This window comes from Desmodus rotundus, chromosome 10, assembly GCF_022682495.2.
Source record: "Desmodus rotundus isolate HL8 chromosome 10, HLdesRot8A.1, whole genome shotgun sequence".
NCBI classification, from domain to species: domain Eukaryota; kingdom Metazoa; phylum Chordata; class Mammalia; order Chiroptera; family Phyllostomidae; genus Desmodus; species Desmodus rotundus.
In genome coordinates, this window is record NC_071396.1 from 75,008,729 (window position 1) to 75,026,924 (window position 18,196).

Here is an 18,196-nt window from a genome sequence, read left to right on the forward strand (position 1 = left end):
TAAACCATAGAGGTTACTCGATTGAGCTTATTCCACTAGATGTTATTTCATTTTTATTTGAAAAGAAATTATATGAAGAAAAAGTTGTTTGAACTCATAGCCATTATTAGCTATAAAGGAAGCACTGCATAGAAAACATACCAGGCTTTAATATGCTTCGCTTGCCTCGATTCCTCCCCCTCAAAAAGTATGTAAGGATCTTAGTCCTGCTGCATTTTGTACACGTGATATCTTTTAAAGCTTAAGATTTTGTGAAATTTAGTTTTTCTAAAGAAATTTATTACGTATTTGGGAAGAAAACCATAAGTGAAATAATAGAAAATCAGATTTCTATTATAATTATGTTCATTATACAAAGATGGCTTAGTATTTTGAAATGTATTAATATAATCAGCAGTCAAACAAAATTTACACGATTATACTGTTGTAATGACAGTTAGATACAGTGCTTATTTCTAAAACTAAACTGGAAGATACTTCCTTAACATGACGAAGAAAAACCATCTAAATAGCAGATATTTCCTAGAGACATACAATTAAAACAACAACAAAAAAGTATGTCTGATATTGGTCTGATATTGGTCTGATATGTCTGATATCGGTTATTTAATGTGAAAATTCTTGTGGTTCCAAAAAGTAAAGGGGGCATACTTTTGAAAAGGAAGTGAAATTTGCAATATTTACTATTATTGTGTAGGAACATGGTAATGTTACATTTGTCTGAACCAACTTTTTCTCTCAATAAAATGTTCCAGTGTATGTTTTATATGTTGGGTAAGGTTATATATATATGAGATTCAATTTAGAAAAGAATAATAGCAAAGGCTTTAGATGTCAAATGCAGTAGATTCTTGTTATTCATAGTAGTTATGTTGTGTAAAGTTGCTGCAAACCCTGAGTTAGTGAATACTGAACCAGCGTTCCCAGGGAAAATACAGGGTTAGATACCTATGAGTCTCTGGTCACATTTTCATCAACTTGTTTTATGTTTTTGTTTAAAGATGCACTATTTAATATATATTGTTTTTACTTACAGATAATTCGTGACCAACAGCACTATAAATCATGCATGAATGAAGCTTTTCTAACACATGTGTTTCTCCAAAAGGCACATGATAGTCATGTGCATGCTTAATCTCTATGGTTATGGGCCATCTTAAACAACAAAATCACAAACAAAAATATTTAAAATGTGGCACTAAACAGACCAGGAAAAGAACATTTGTTTACAGTATGAGAATTGAAGCAAGGCAGGATTTCCGTCTCGGCTGGGAACATGCATGTCAGGTGACAGAATTTGCTGCACTATGTGTGGATATCCATGCATGACCATGAAGGCACCATGAGTATTGATGTTACATTGGAGTTACAAATGTAGCACGTAGATCACTTTCCAAATACAGATTTCCTGAATAATGAGGATTGACCATACATAACATTTTGGTAAGATTATACCAAAGTATTTTATATATTTTGTTAACTATAGTGAAGGGATACTAAGGTGGATTTCTTCAATGTGTTTCAATGTCTCTGAAATTAAGTTGCATCATAAAGGGGATAAATTTAGATTGATATCAAATCAAACAGCTTCTTAGTACATAAAATAATAAGTGCATCTAAAAACTGATGTCTTAGATTTGATGAACTGCTGATATTTAGTGTGATTAGCTATTAAGAGTTACACCTGAGTAACTATAGCTGTTTTATCTAAAAGATAATAAAGCCCTGGCCAAGTGGCTCAATTAGTTGAAGCATCATCCCTAGACCAAAATGTTCAATTCCAGGTGAGGGTACACCTAGGTTACTGGTTCAATCTCCAGTCAGGGCACGTGCAGGAGGCAACTAATCAATGTTTCTCCCTTCCTTTCTAAAATCAACAACAAAAAAAAATCCTTGGGTAAGGATTTAAAATACGTGTTGTGAATCTGTAAGAAGAGGAAAGATTTTTCATGTTTTCCAGATCTTTGTAATTTTTCCCTCACTAAGCACTTACGGAACCACAGCAAAATTAATTCTAGCTTTTAAAAGCATTCTTGAGTCAAAGTCAATAATAGGTACCGTATTCCAGGGTGGGAAGACTGAGCAATGTAGATCAGCAATTTTCAACCAATATGTCATAAGAATTTTTAAAATATGCAATACCTGACTATTTAGTCAGGGGCACTGACCTCTCTTCTCTTAGATTGTCAAAAAATGACAACAGCCAACACAACAATGGCCATCTGGTATGAACGAACCAAAATTACACCTATTTTTTGTCAGATTGGAAAACTACTATATTTTTGGTGTGTTGAAGAATTTTAGTAATTATGTGTGCCATGAGATGAAAAAGGTTGAAAATCACTGGTAGATAAATGAATCCTCCCAATTGATAGATTTAACACCATTAGCTTGGTGAATTTTTCAGTAATTTCTTGAATTTAATGTTTACACTGCCCGGTTTTTCTGATTATAGATAAATGCAGTTGCCAAAAAGATTCTTTAGTTGACAGTATTAACTACCCTATTTGACAAACATTGGGTGAAGTGTTTATTTTACTCTGAGCCAGGTTCTATAAGCCCTTTACATGTTATTTCTTTTAACCCTCAGAAAAATTTTGTGTAGCAGATGGTGTTTTCTGTTTTCAGAAAGAAAACATGCCCAGAGAGGTTAGGTAACTGCCAAAGTCCCACACTTTTTAATTGGCAGAGCTGGAATTTAGAGGCAGGTGTATGCCCAAGAACCCTGTGTTCTTAAACTGGTAAATTGGCTTTAATGTTCATTCTGAAGAATGAAGAGGCTGTAGGAGATTTATCAGTTTTTTAGAAAAGAAAAAAAGTGGGAGAACTTACCTTATGAGATAACAAACATTGTAAGGTATTAAAGGCAGAGGAGATTATACTCCTGCAGTTTTCATACAGTTCATTTTTGATCTAGTAACTTAAATAGATAGTGTTTATTCCTATGTAGGTAGACAGTTTGGAGTTAGTTAGGTTGATGGGAAGCTGAAGTTAAAAACATTAAGTAATTTGTCAGGATATCTCAAAAGCCTTAACATGTTTTTTTCTGTGCTTTGATTCAGGATTTCATTTGAGAGTTCAGGAGGAAAAAGTCAAATTTTTTTGACTTTGATGATTTTTTTTTAATTTTAAAAAATGATTAAATGATTTTTAAGTGATTTTTTAAAATTTTAAAACATTTTTGTATTTTTCCATTATTATTTAATCCCCTTATACTCCTCTCCCCCCAGCAGTCACCACACTGTTTTACATATCAATGAGTCCTTTTTCCTTTTTGCTCAATCTCTCCCCTAATCTCCCCCACCACCCCCACAGCTACCACAAAACACTAATTCGAAAAAAACAAGCATCTGTGTTCACTGCAGCATTATTTACAATCATCAAGATAATGGAAGCAGCCCAAGTGTCTGTCAGTAAATGAATGGGTACCAAACAACCATGGGAGGTTTATGCAATGGAATACTACTTGGCCATGTGGATGGAACTGGAGAATATTATACTAGGTGGAATAAGCCAGTCAGAAAGGCAAATACTGTATGATTTCACTCCTATTAGAATCTATTGAACATTTCTTAATGGAAAGGGAAACCACCCTGTGTGAGGAATGGTTAAATAAATTACACAGTAGATTAGAAGTCACCAAGCTCATCCTAAAAAGCCAGATAGTATTTACAGGAGTAGGGTGGTAATTTTCAACCAGTGTGCCCCAAGAATTTTTAAAGCATGCAATACCTGACTAGTGAGGGACACTGACCTCATTTCCCTTAAATTGTCAAGTTAAAAAAATAACAGCCCACACAATAGCCATCCTGTGTGAGTGAATCAAAAATAAACCTATTTTGCCCTGGCTGGTGTGGCTCAGTGGATTGAGTGGCGGCCTGCAAACCAAAGGGTTGCTGGTTTGATTTCCAGTCAGGACGTATGCCTGGGTTGTGGGCCAGGTCCCCGGTGGGGGGCAACCACACATTGATTATCTCTTTCTACCTCCTTTCTCCTCTAAAAGTAAAATCTTTTAATATGTATATTTTTTGTCAGGCTGGCAGGAAATACATATTTTTAGTGTGCCACAGAATTTCAGTAATTCATGTGTACAATGAAATGAAAAAGGTTGAAAATTGCTGTTGTAGGCCATAGGGCAGGGGTGTCAAATTCATTTTCACCAGGGGCCACGTCAGCCTTGCAGTTGCCTTCAAAGGGCCAAATGTAATTTTAGGACTGTATAAATGTAACTGCTCCTTAACAGTTAAGTGAGAGCTTGGCGCTGCTTCTGGGTAGAAACAAGGTGCCAGGCCAGATTCAGCCTTCGGGCCTTGTGTTTGCCACCTGTGCCTATGGTATCTCTCAATTATTCAGCTTTTGCTTAAATCATCTGTAGACAACAGTTAAACCAATGGGTATATCAGCAAAACTACAAAAAATGGGCAGAAGGCTAGATTTGGCTCACAGGCCATATTTTGGTAGCCACTGAGATAACTCTAATGCCATTGTTAAAAAAAAAAAAAGTTTTGACAGTCTGCTGGCTGAGAAAAGAGCATAAGACAAAGATCAATATCCAAAACATAAAATACAGAATAACCTCATTGTGCTTTCCTTTATTGCATTTCACAGATGCTATGTTTTTTACAAAATGAAGGCAAGAACCTCCACTGAAAAAAAGATTACAACTGATTTTATTGTGGTGGTCTGGAACCAATTTGCAGTATCTGTAAGGTATACTCCTTTAAATTATTAAGAGATCCAATAGAAATAAGACCACCAACTTACATCAGAATAAACTCAAAGTGGGTAAAAGACTTAAATGTAAGTCATGATACCACAAAAATCCTAGTGGAAAACATAGGCAGTAAAATTTCAGATATTTCACATAGCAATATTTTTGCCAATATATCTCCTAGGGCAATGGAAATAAAAAAAATAAATGTTAATGTATCAGATTAATAAGCTGCACAGCTAAAGAAACCATCAAAATGAAAAGGTAAATGACTGTCTGGGACAACATATTTGGCAACACTACATTGGACAAAGGTTTAATCACCAAAATATATAAAGAATTCACATGACAACAGTACCAGGAATACAAACAATCCCATTAAAAAATAGGCAAAAGACCTAAATAGACACTTTTCCCAGGAGGACAGACAGATGGCCCATAGACATGAAAAGATGCTCAACACCACTAGCCGTCAAAGAGCTGCAAATTAAAACCATAATGAGATAAAATCACCTCATGCCTGCCAAGATGGCTATCATTAATAAATCAACAGGTGCTGGTAAGCATGTGGCGAAAAGGGAACCCTAGTGAACTGTTGGTGGGAATGCAGACTGGTGCAGCCAATGTGGAAAACATCAAGGAATTTCCACAAGAAGTTAATGGAACTTCTTTCTAACCCAGCTACCCTAAGAATCCCAAAACACCAATTGAAAAGGATTTATCCACTCCTATGTTCATAGATAGCAGCATTATTCACAATAGCCAAGATTTGGAAACAGCCTAAGTGCCCATCAGTAGATGAATGGATTAAAAAGCTGTGGTACCTTTATACAATGGAATACTATGCAGCAGAACAAACAAGGAATTCCTGCCTCTTGGCAACAGCATGGATGGAACTGGAGACTATTATGCAAAGTGAAAGAAGTCGGTCAGTGAAAGACAAATATATGACCTCACTTATAAGAGGAATCTAATGAACAAAATAAACTAATCAGCAAAATAGAACCAGAGGCATGAAATCATGGAATAGACTGACAGCTGTAAGAAGGGAGGGGCTAGGTGGGGACTAATTGAAAGAAGATGAAGGGATTGGTCAAAGAACATACATGAAAGACCCATGGACATGGACAATGGTATGGGGATTAACTATGGATGTGGGGGGCAGGCTGGGTGGAGGAGGGTAAGGGGGAAAATGGGACAACTAATAGCATAAGCAAAACTAAAAGGATATAAACAGTCAATTTACACGAGAAGGAAGTCCAATAAAATGTGGGGGAAAGATGCCTAATGTCCCTAAAATGGGGGAATGCAAAGTTAAAAATTTGCCTGCCCATTGGGACATGAATTTTGCAGTAAGTAGCCTTTATAAAAGCTTAAAAAAAAAAAAAAAACCCTAACTACCTACAATATTCAACAGGAAATGAGTTGCTTATACAGTAAAATAACAAAAATTATCTAGAGCTGCATGTATCAACATGGATGTCTCAATGTTGAGCAAATCAAGTAGAAGAATACATATAGCTTGACATTTTTATATAAAGTATTACATAATTTTTGAAGCTATACTTGAATATTTGACTAAAGGAAAATAAATATTAATCTAAGTATTATCACTTCAGCTACATTATCTCTGAAAATGACATTGGTGAGTGGGCACAGGAGGTGGACGTTTGCTATATTTATATTTAATAAAATGTCAAGCTTGCTAGAAACGTTTCAGAGCCCATCCACTGTCAGTCTGTGGTACACTGGTAAATGTTTAACAATTTGTAGCAGTTGCTGACTTCTCTATCAAGGCAATTTCAAACAACCAACATGCGGTTGTTAACCAGCTCAACCTTTCTAGAATTTTGAGAATTGGCCTCGTACACAGGTAATGCACACCATGATCATCTCTCCACCTCCCCTGGGGGGAAGAAAAAATTCTTGCTTGAAGGATAAACAGCTCTGTGTTTACATATGGTTTGGTAAACTAGATCTCTTTTGCTATTGTCATGACAGGATGAAGCTGCAGAATTGGAGATAGGCTTGGGGTGGTTGGTTGATACCGGTTGGGAGAGTTACAGTGATGGGTCCTGAAACCAACATGTGTAGGCTTTCTGGCCCCGTTCAATTCTTGACTTCCTGGGCCAAATTTCCTGAAGACTAACTGCCGAAGGGCAACCTATGTTCTCATCCTCTTAATGCTTCTACAGTCCTAAATTTTGCCCTCTCTGCTACCTCTGGCTGCCTGTTTTAGTGACAGAGAAGCAAAAGATGATATCTTCACTTATAAGTGTACTAAGGTTTATATTGACATGTCTGCAGAAACACAGGATGACAAGAAAGCTGTGTGCTTACACAGTATTATGAACTTTTGTTTGAATATGGTTATTTTTTTTATTAAGTGCTGGGAGTCACATTCCTGAAGAATGTAGGGAAACTGGCCATTTGAGAATAGGCACTGTGGAACCATGGGTGAATGACAAACTCCCATGGAATGTAGACCTTTAAGTAGTGTTTCTTTCTGGTGAATACTTTGTGATAACATGTTGCAACTGATAACTTAGTTGACTTGGTATAGAGAATTGTATTTATCAGTGTTGGGAGACGCTTTGTAGTTCAAGTTAATATACCAGAATAGATTATTCAAAGTAATTTTATTACAATATTTTCCTCCAGATTTTAAGGCATTTTTCCTGATTTTTCAAGTCTGTGAATATACTTGAATTTGTATTGAGATTGGATTTTTAAAAACATCTTTCTGAAATGTAATTCACACCATACAGTTTCCCCATTTAAAGTATGCAACTCACTGGCTTTTAATATATTCACAGAGTTGTGCATGTATTGCCACAATCAATTTTAGACCATTTTGTTATCCAAAAATAAGAAATCCCATCACCTTTAGCCATCACCCCATAATTTCCCCTTGTCCCCCTATAACCCTAGGCAACCCTTAATCTACTATCTGTCTTTATAAATGTGCCTGTTCTGGACATTTCATATAAATGGAGTTATAATGGAAGGTCCTTTGGGATTGACCTCCTTTGATTTAGTATGTTTTCAAGGTTTATCCAAGTTGTAGCATGTGTCAGCACTTCATTCATTTTTATTGCTAATAATATTCTGTGGTATGAATATACCACATGTTATTTATCCATTCGTCAGATGGTGGACATTTGGATTATTTCCAATTTGGGCTATGAGAGTGAATATTTGTATAAGAACTTCTGTAAATATATTTTAAATTTTCTTGTATATACACTAGGAATAAAATTACTGGATTGAATGGTAACTATGTTTAACACTTTGAGGAACTGCTAGACTGTTTTCTCAAGTGGCTGCACCATTTGACATTCCCACCAACAATGTATAAAATGTAAAGGGTTCCAATTTCCACTTCCTCACCAACACTTAATTATCTGACATTTGAATATTCTTATCCTGTGTTGCCATAAGAGGAAATGCAATATCCATGTGCCAAATTAAAGAGACTAAACATTGTACTTTCTGGGTTTGAATGGCAATTTTTTTTCTCCAAGAATATTGCTAAAACTTAAAACATGACAATTATATTAAAATCACTATAAGACAGCATTTCCACCTGCAAAGAGTGAGGCTTAGGAAAATTAAACATAGATTTTTATCTACATCTACCCCAGGACTACTAGTGAGGAACACACCACACAGGGTCAGCCTGTCCCTGGGTGAGAAGGTGAGAAGCCATCCAACATCTTGAAGACTGAACTAGGATTCTAACAAGCTGTATGCTTCTGGAAACAAAACCTCCCTATCAACCCTTGTTCCAAATCACTGCCATAAGCTCACAATAATTGTCCCCTGTTGACTGGCTGCAGGGAAGAAGTAGGTCCCAGATGGTGGGAACTGCTAGGCAGCCACGATGGTTCTGTCGTCATTATAGACAGCCTTCATAGTGGTAGAGCTGTCCATTTGAGGACAGAGCTGTCCCTAAGTCTTCTGCTCTGGGGAACATCTTGGATTGATTTGATGCATTTGGAAAAAGCAGCCTTTCTTTCCACAACAAGGAATCATTTTCATTCTAGAAGCCAAAAGATATGAAAAAGCAACTGATAAGTTCCAAGACTAGAGCTTCAATTTTCTGTCTTGATCTGTGAGGAATTTAATGGTCATTCAGCGGCTTCCTTTTCTCCAGTAAGACCTTTCTAAATCAGGAGATTTAGGCTCCAGAGGATGTTTCCAATTAAACAAGAGTCACTTCCACATCTGCTTGACACAGACTGATATATAGCTCTTCACAGTCTAACTCTAGGTTCTGTGCTGCAGTTTTAAGAATTGAGCCAGGGGGCTGACATTTGTTTTTATTGGGTATTTCCCCCTAACTGTGCACAGATAAAGCATTTGGCAATTGTTTTTTGTTTCTTCCTGCTGGAAATAGTGTACATCATTGAGGGATTTGGCTAATATGAATGTTAATTACTGATAGACTAAGGAACATAATAAACTTAAATAGAACCTATAGGATATATATGTGCCTGTCCATAAAGTACCCATTTATGTAATATGAAAAATAGAGACATTTATTGAAGAAGATACAAGATACAGGAAACATTGTACATAGGGCAATGATGCTTCAGTCCCCTTCAAAGTAGACACCTTGGGACCTCACACAGTTCTCCATCAGCTCATTGCCATCATCTGCCCCTTCATGTTTTCCAGAATCTCATCAACAGTCCAAAATCTCTTCCTTTCCAAAGATGATTTTAGTTTTGGGAAAAGCCAGAAGTCACAGACTACCAAACCTGGTCTGTAGAGGGGCTGAGTCACCTAGGTGATTTGATGTTTCTGAAAAATCTCTGCACAAGACTTGATACATGAGTGGGCACCTTGCTGTCGTGATGAAGCTGCCAATCACAGTTGCCCATAGCTGCAGCCTTCTGCATCAATCATGTGAGTAATTTTCTGCGGAGGAATGTTCAAGGTTAACACACAATTTGATGCAGATTTGTTGCTCTACTCACTGAATCATTGAGTGAGATAGCCACACAGTACAAATGCTCACTCAACAACATCTACTGCCCCTACTGACTTGTATAATGAGGTCATTATTACTCACACATGTGCATTCCAACCCACTCTCCTTTGCTGCCAGGGTACATCAATGTTGCACAAACCATTCTTACTATATTAACAATGGTTGGACTTTTTCTGGGCATATATATATGAATATATATGTGATTATATATATATATATGATTTTCTATAATGAACTGGTTCATACTTATGGAGACAAAGAAGTCCCTTAATTTGCCATCTGCAAGCTGTAGACTCAAGAAAGCCAGTTGTGTAGTCAGTCTGAGTCCAAAGATTTGAGAACCAATGGTGTAAGTCAAAGTCCAAAGACCTGAGAACTGGGAGAGCTGATGGTGATGCAAATTCCAGCCTGAGGGCTGGAGAAGACTGATGGTCAGCCAGAAAAAGCAAATTCTGTCCTGGCTGGTACAGTTCAGTGGACTGAGCACTGGCCTGCGAAGTCAGAGGTTGCCAGTTCAATTCCCAGTCAGCGCACATGGCTGGGTTGTGGGCCAGGTACCCAGTTGGGGGAATGAGAGAAGCAACCTATTGATGTTTCTCTCCCTCTCTTTCTCCCTCCCTTCCTCTCTCTCTAAAAGTAAATAAATAAAATATTTTAAAAAGAGAGAGAAAAAAAGTGTTACTTTAAAAAAGAAGAAGAAAAATTCTGTCTTCCTCACCTTTTTCTATTCAGACCTTCAATGAATTGGTTGAAGCCCACCTTCATTGGGCAGGGCAATCTGCTTTACAGGATCTACGCAACTCAAATGCTAATCTCATGCAGAATCATCTTCACAGACACACCCAGATATAATGGTTAACCAAATATCTGAGCACCCAATGACCCAGTCAAGTTGACATAAAATTAACCATCACAGGGACCAATTCTTTGCATCTATCTTGATCATTTCCTCACTCACATATTTACTCTTCACCACTAGTCACCTTCGTCTCAAATCCGATTTCTCCCTCCCACTAAACCGCAATCTTCCATTTCAGAATGTATCTTACCTTCTTACACTTTTTTGTGCAATGTCGACAACCTCTGTATGCATAAGTTGGCATCCAACTTAGAAAAAAGAAACATTCCATTAAAAATATTGTACTTTAATGAGAAGCATGTTTACTTAAGCCAAGTTCTCTTTCGATCATTTTTTTTATGTCAGATTTGTTGTAGATATATTTTAGTAAGAAATAATGTGCTTGAGCTTCCTAGTCATATTTTTATAATAGGTTCCCAACTTTTAACTACATGTTCTCATAAAATGACAATTCTCAGGGAATATCCAAGACAATTTTAACCTAAAAATTAAGCACAGGTCTCTTCCTCTTTCCACATGCCTGCCTCAACCCATAAAATTGAATAGAGCCCATAAAATATTGAAGGTCAAAGAGGCTTTGTCATTTTCTTTACCTCACTCCCGAAGGGGCCTGTTTTCTGTTGGCGTTCCCTTTGGGCATCTGCTGAAAGGAAGACATGGAGGTCTTCCACCTAGGTGGTTCTCTGTTCTGTGTGGGATCCACACAGTGTGTAAACTGTTCTTTTACACGACCCTTACCACTAACAAAGCAGGTAATCTCACTCCATCTGTCTTCTCAATTTGATTCAAAACCAGAGGTAAGGTATGGTTAATTGGCACTTTTGAAACCCCAAAGCATCACAATATAGATACAGATCAATTCCTGGTGAATGAGTTTGGTCACAAATTTCATATGTATATTTATCACATACATGCATACATACATCTACCTGTCTGCTCATCCTTGCTTTATTTGAAAATGGATTGCAATCAACCATGGGCCAGAAAATTAGAAATCTGAAATTTTGGAGATCTCATGTGAAATGGGTTCTGTAACATACATTGTGAGTTACCCACCCAATATCTGTTCTATGTCTGCACTTACTAATTCATCCCAATGTAGGGGGGAATCAAAATGTGTCTAACTTCAAAAGCTTTGTTTTCCTGCCCACCTTGTACTTAGTGGGAACCTTTTATGTAATCAGTGATATGTAAACGGAAGCCTCTCATGAGGTCTTCTGAAAAAGGTACTATATGCAGTTAAAAAGGGACAGACTCACCTTAGTTGGACCTTTTACTTTTTAATTTTTAATTGAAGTATAATAAACATACATTATATTCACTGCAGTTGTACAACATAATGAATCGATATTTGTACATATAATTGTGAAATGATCATCACAAGTCTAGTTAACATCTATCACCATAGAGAATATTTTTCCTTGTGATAAGAGCTTTTAAGATTTACTCTCCAAGCAATTTTCAAATATGCAATACAGTATTACTGACTATAGTCACCATGCTGTGCATTAGCTCCCATGACTTACTTATTTTATAAGTGGAAGTTTCTACCTTTTGACTCCAATCACCCACTTTGCCCACTCACCATCCCCTGCCTCTGGCAACCCCAAATCTGTTCTCTGCATCTATGACTTAGTTTTCTGTTTTGTTCTTATACATTCTATAAATAAGTGAGATTACAGAGCATTTGTCTTTGTCTGACTTATTTCACTTATTGCTGCACTGACTGCTCTCAGCAAGATTTTGCAGTAGTTTGTAGATGGTGATAATTTTTTTGGTTTAGAAGAGTTATCTCCTAGAGGAATTATATACCACTTCCATTATGATTGAACCTTTCCAATACATGTACTATAGAATGGCACACTGAGCCCCCATATAGTTACTACCCACCTTCAACTATTACCAACTTATGACCAAGCTTGTTTCATCTATACTGCCACCCATCTCCTTACTCTTACACCCTCCCACACCATGATTCACTGGATTACAGTGAAGCAACTCTGAGATATTTCCTCTATAAACGTTTCAGTATGTATTTCCGAAGCATAATGGCTGTTTTTAAAAATGTAACCACAATGTCATTCTCATGCACAAGTGTACTATCAAATACCCAAGCAATGTTTAAATTTCTCTAATTGTTTTATAAATGACATTTATGCAATTGATTTGCTTTTTTACTCCTTTTTTATTTTTTCCTTGCAATTTGTAAAGTTTCCTTACTTCTTCATTTTGCTAATTGCACCCATATGTGAACTTTTAACATTGTTTCTTTGTCCCCTGAATTTCCTGTAAATTGGAGGTTCAATCAAATTGGATCAATCTATTTCAAGTTAATTTCTTTGTCAAAAGTATTTTGTAGGTGGCATTCATATTCATTCTCATTCTTGTGTTGTTTACAGCTTTTTTTTTTTTTTTCTTTACAGCTTCTTAAGCATAGTGGTTGAAAAGGGGAGTCCTAGAGCTAGAGTGTGAATACTGGTTCTACCCTTCACTCTTCGAGCAATCTTGGGAAAGTTATCTAAACTTGCTGTGGCTCACTTTCCTCATTCATCAAACATAATAGATGTATAAGGAGGATTTAAAATAACATATACAGGAGATTTCTGGCCAGGATGGAGGTGTAGGTAGATACACTTTGCCTCTTCATACAACCAAAAGAAAGACATCAACCAATTTAAAAATGAAAAACAACCAGAACTGACAGAAAATTGAACTGTATGGAAGTCCAACAACCAAAGAGTTAAAGAAGAAACATTCATCTAGACTGGTAGGAGGGGCAGAGGCAGCCAGCTGGGGTGGAGAGGACCCATGGCAAGGTGGGGGCTGGAGGACCCAGTGGTCCCACATTTGTGTGTGGCTAAACCGGGAGAACAACTGGGGAGCAAGACAGACTGCGCAACCCACAGTTCTGGTGCAGGGAAATAAAGCCTCAAAACCTCTGACTGAAAACAACTGTGGGGGTTGAGGGTGTGGGAGAGACTCCCAGCCTCACAGGAGAGTTCGTTGGAGAGACCCACAGGGTCCTAGAATGTACACAAACCCACCCACCTGGGAATCAGCACCACAAGGGCCCAATTTGCTTGTGGGTAAGGTCAAGTGACTGAAAGCCAGCTGAGAGCTGAACAAGTAGCATTGTTCCCTCTCTGACCCCTCCCACACATACAGAGCCACAATGTGGGTTGCCCTGCCCTGGTGAGTACTTAAGGCTCTACCCCTTACAACATAACAGGAGCACTGAGACAACCCAAATGAAAGAACAGATCAAAACTCCAGAAAAACAACTAAGTGACAGGGAGATAGCGAACCTATCAGATGCAGAGTTCAAAACACTGGTAATCAGCATGCTCACAGAAATGGTTGAGCATGGTCACACTATAGAGGAAAAAGTGCTATGCATAGTGAAATAAAGAAAAATATACACGGAACCAACAGTGAAGGGAAGGAAACTGGGACTCAAATCAACAGTTTGGAGCTGAAGGAAGAAATAAACATTCAACCAGAACAGAATGAAGAAAAAAGATTTCAAAAAAATGAGGAGAGGCCGAGGAACTTCCAGGACAATTTTAAACATTCCAACATCCAGATCATAGGGATACCAGAAGGAGAGGAGGAAGAGCAAGAAATGGAAAACTTATATCAAAAAATAATGAAGGAGAACTTCCCCCTTCAATTTGGCAAAGGAAATAGACTTCCAGAAAGCCCAGGAAGCTCAGAGAGTCCCAAAGAAGTTGGACCCAAGGAGGAACACACCAAGGCACATCATAATTACATTACCCAAGATGAAAGAGGAGAGAATCTTAAAAGCAGCAAGAGAAGAGGAGACAGTTACCTACAAAGGAGTTCCCATAAGACTATCAGCTGATTTCTCAAAAGAAACCTTGCAGGCAAGAAGGTCTGCAAAGAAGTATTCCAAGTCATGAAAGGCAAAGACTTACATCCAAGATTATTCTATCCAGCAAAGCCATCATTTAGAATGGAAGGGCAGAAAAAGTGCTTCCAAGACAAGGTCAAGTTAAAGGAGTTCATCATCACCAAACCCTTATTATGAAAGGTTAAAGGGAGTTCTCTAAGAAAAAGAAGATCAAAAACTATGAACAGTAAAATGATGACAAATGCACAGCTATCAACAACTGAACCTAAACAAAAACAAAAACAAAAACAAACTAAGCAAACAACTAGAACAGGAACAGAATCACTGAAATGGAGATCACATGGAGGGTTATCAGCGGGGAGGGGTGAGAATGGGGGAAAAAGCACAGGGAATAAGAAGCATAAATGGTAGGTACAAAATAGACAGGAGGAGGGTAAGAATAGTATACGAAATGTAGAAGCCAAAGAATTTACATGTACGACCCATGGACATGAACTAAGGTGGGGGATTGCTGGTGGGAGGGGGGTGCAGGGCAGAGGGGAATAAGGGGGAGAAAAATATGTGACAATTGTAATAGCATAATCAATAAAATATACTTTAAAAAATCAATAAAATATACTTTAAAAGATAAAATGAAATACCAAAAAAATAAAATAACATATACATCTAAAGGGCTTTCAATATTGCTTGGCACAAAGTGAGACATGAATAAAAATTATTATGAATTCCTTTTTTAAAAAATTGACCCTCAGAAATTAAGGCTAGTAAATATTAATTTTTGGAGTATTAATACTTAGTCCCAATAATTTTAAGTTATAATATCTTACATTTTTCATAGCACTTTGTTGGTTAGTAAACACTTTCAGCCTGATTGATGTAGCTCAGTTGGTTGGGCTTCATCCCACAGAGCAAAAGTTCACCAGTTCAATTCCTGGTCAGGGCATGTGTCTGGGTTGTGGGGTCGGTCCCTGGTTGGGGCACCTGTGAGAGGCAATCAATTGATGTTTCTCTCCCTCTCCATCTCTCTCCCTTCCCCTTTCTCTAAGAGTAAATAAATAAAATCTTTAAAAAATAAAGATTTTCATGTACTTCATATAATTTGCTTCTCATAATAATTCTCAGTGATAACATGGCATATTATGCCTATTTTCAGAAGACAAAAGTAAACTTCAGAGAGTTTAAATGTCTTTTCCTAGGTCTCACATTTTATAAGTGAAAGGGACAAGTCTATCTGGTTTCCCATTCCCAGTTCAGGATGCTTTTTTCAACACTGTCATACTGTTCAGAGGAAAACAATATGCTATTCTAATAGATTGATTCCAGTAATTAATTGATGGGCCATTTTGCTACATATTTGGTCATGATGGAGAGTTTTCAGGAACTATAGAATTATATGACCCCTCTCCAAAACAACCAGCCCCCCTAAAATGCCTGGTAAATATGGCTGTTTCAACCAGCTCTCACCTCTAAGTGAGTTACTTCAAATTCTGAGCAGATGCTTTAACCTTTCTACTCTGAGAGAAGGTTGTGTGTCAGCTACTCTGAGCTTTCTTTGGAGGACTTTGGGAATGCAAGCAGAAGTTTTAGAACCATAATAGTTCACTGTTCTCTACCCCCTTCCCAAAGAGTCAGGTAAGGTGAAATGTGATGGAAATATTTCCCAATAAATGACGTGTACAATAGATATGCACTGTTTCTGTCTATGTAGAAATAGGGTTTAAATAAGCACTCAGATCTCTTGCAAGAACAATGATTTAATTAAAGGAGAAATGGAGTGGGAAGTCTATCAAGGACAAAAAAAACCTAAGTGTGAATGAATATAAATTATTTAACATCACTTCACAATGCTTTCAGCTTAAGTTTTGGGGATGAAGAAGAGGCTTTCTAAAAGCCAGGCTTTCCAGCTCCATTTGCCAGAGGCCTTATAAGTGGCTCAAAACATATAACTGAAAAATATTCTAACATTCCAGTTAAGAACTAACTCCCTTTACTTCAGTAATTTGCCTTTGGTTCAAGCAAATGCATAGATTCTAAATATTCTGATTTGGGCAAAAGATATCATTTATAATGTAATAAACCTAAAAAGCATATTTATGAGTTTATGAATCAACCAAGTGTTTTATCCTGCCCTCACATCCTGGTGATGGGTTCTCTCCAGTGATAGTACTGATGAAAACTGTGATTACAGATAACCAGTGGAACAGGGAATTGTCGGTATATTAAACATACCTGATAAATTCATGTCCAACAAGTAGTGTTTGTCTTGTTTCTGCTTACATGGCTTGGATTAGGTTTAGGAGAAAATACACATTAATTTTTAAATGGTGTTTAAAATTTGCCCTGGTTATGTCTCAGGCCTGATATCAACCTCTTCCAACTTTCAATGTAGGTTGTTCTTTTTTTTATTTTTAGCAGTAGAGTAAGAGGAAGGGCAGATAGGGAACAAATGAGAAACTACAACAAATGAATTTCTACCTCCAGAGAGATTTGCTAAATCTTGTGCTCTTGGTTCTCTAAAAGTATTCACCCTCCTGTTACCCTAAGGAGCTAGAATTTCATTTATACTGCTCTCCTTCATACAAGAAGCTGCAGAAAATCACCCAGAGCTCACTGAGACATGAGGATGAGGCTGAAATATCCTCTCTTCAAAAGTCAAGTTGTGTGAATAGTTAATTAACAAAAAGGAGTTGGGAGAATAAAATTACTATGGAAGGAAAATGACTTAAATTTGTCTTTAATTTGCTTTCTCCCACTTTCTTATAATATAGCTTACACATTCCTTTGTGAATCCTTTTGCTTCCATCTGTACCCATCAAAACATATTGAAGTATTATCTTTCCTTTAGGTTTCATTTAAATATTACCTTCTCAGTGAAGCCCCTCGTAACCCTTGCTCATATATAATTATATTTTTTCTGCCCTATATCCTCAAAGCACTTTTATTATCTGTTATAATATTTATCAACATCTACCTTGCAGCCATGACCACAGTGTTGTCTGTGTCCATGGGTTATACATACATGTTCTTTGGCTAATCCTTTCACCTTATGTCATCCATTCCCCCTTTCTCCCTCCCCTCTCACAGCTGTCAGTCACTTCCAGGTATCTATGCCTCTGTTTCTATTTTGTTCATTAGATTCCACATATAAGTGAGATCATATGATGTTTGTATTTCTCTGACTGGCTTATTTCAATTAGCATAATAATTTCCAGGTCCATCCTACTGTTGCGAAAGGTAAGATTTCCTTCCTTTTCATGGCTCCATAGTATTCCAGTGGGGTGAGAGGAAGGGGGTAAAGAGGGGGAAATGGGGACATCTGCAAAGGTGTCACCAATAAAAAATAAAGAGAAAAAATCTATCTTGTAAAAAAAATCTATCTTGGAAATGTATACATGTGTCTAATTTTATCACGTTATGGTCTCAGAATCTCTCACGGCGTAATACAATATCCTATACATATGTGAAAGTCAATAAATGCATACTTAATTAGAATGATTGCTAATCTTGCATCTTCTTGAATAGCATGAGACTGGACATGTCAATAAAAAGCTTTAGAGGCTTAGGAGTGTTTAGAAAAATGGGAATGTCAGAAAGAGAAGGGAAAACGGGACATCTGGATTAATTGAACTGAAGTAGAGAAGATTTGGGGACAGAGAAAAAGTTTTAGAAAAGAAAAATAAGCTCTACTACTTGCTCTCCATATTCTGTCTCTTTCTCTCTCTCTCACCCCCCCTCTCTATCTCTCTCTCTCTCTATCTC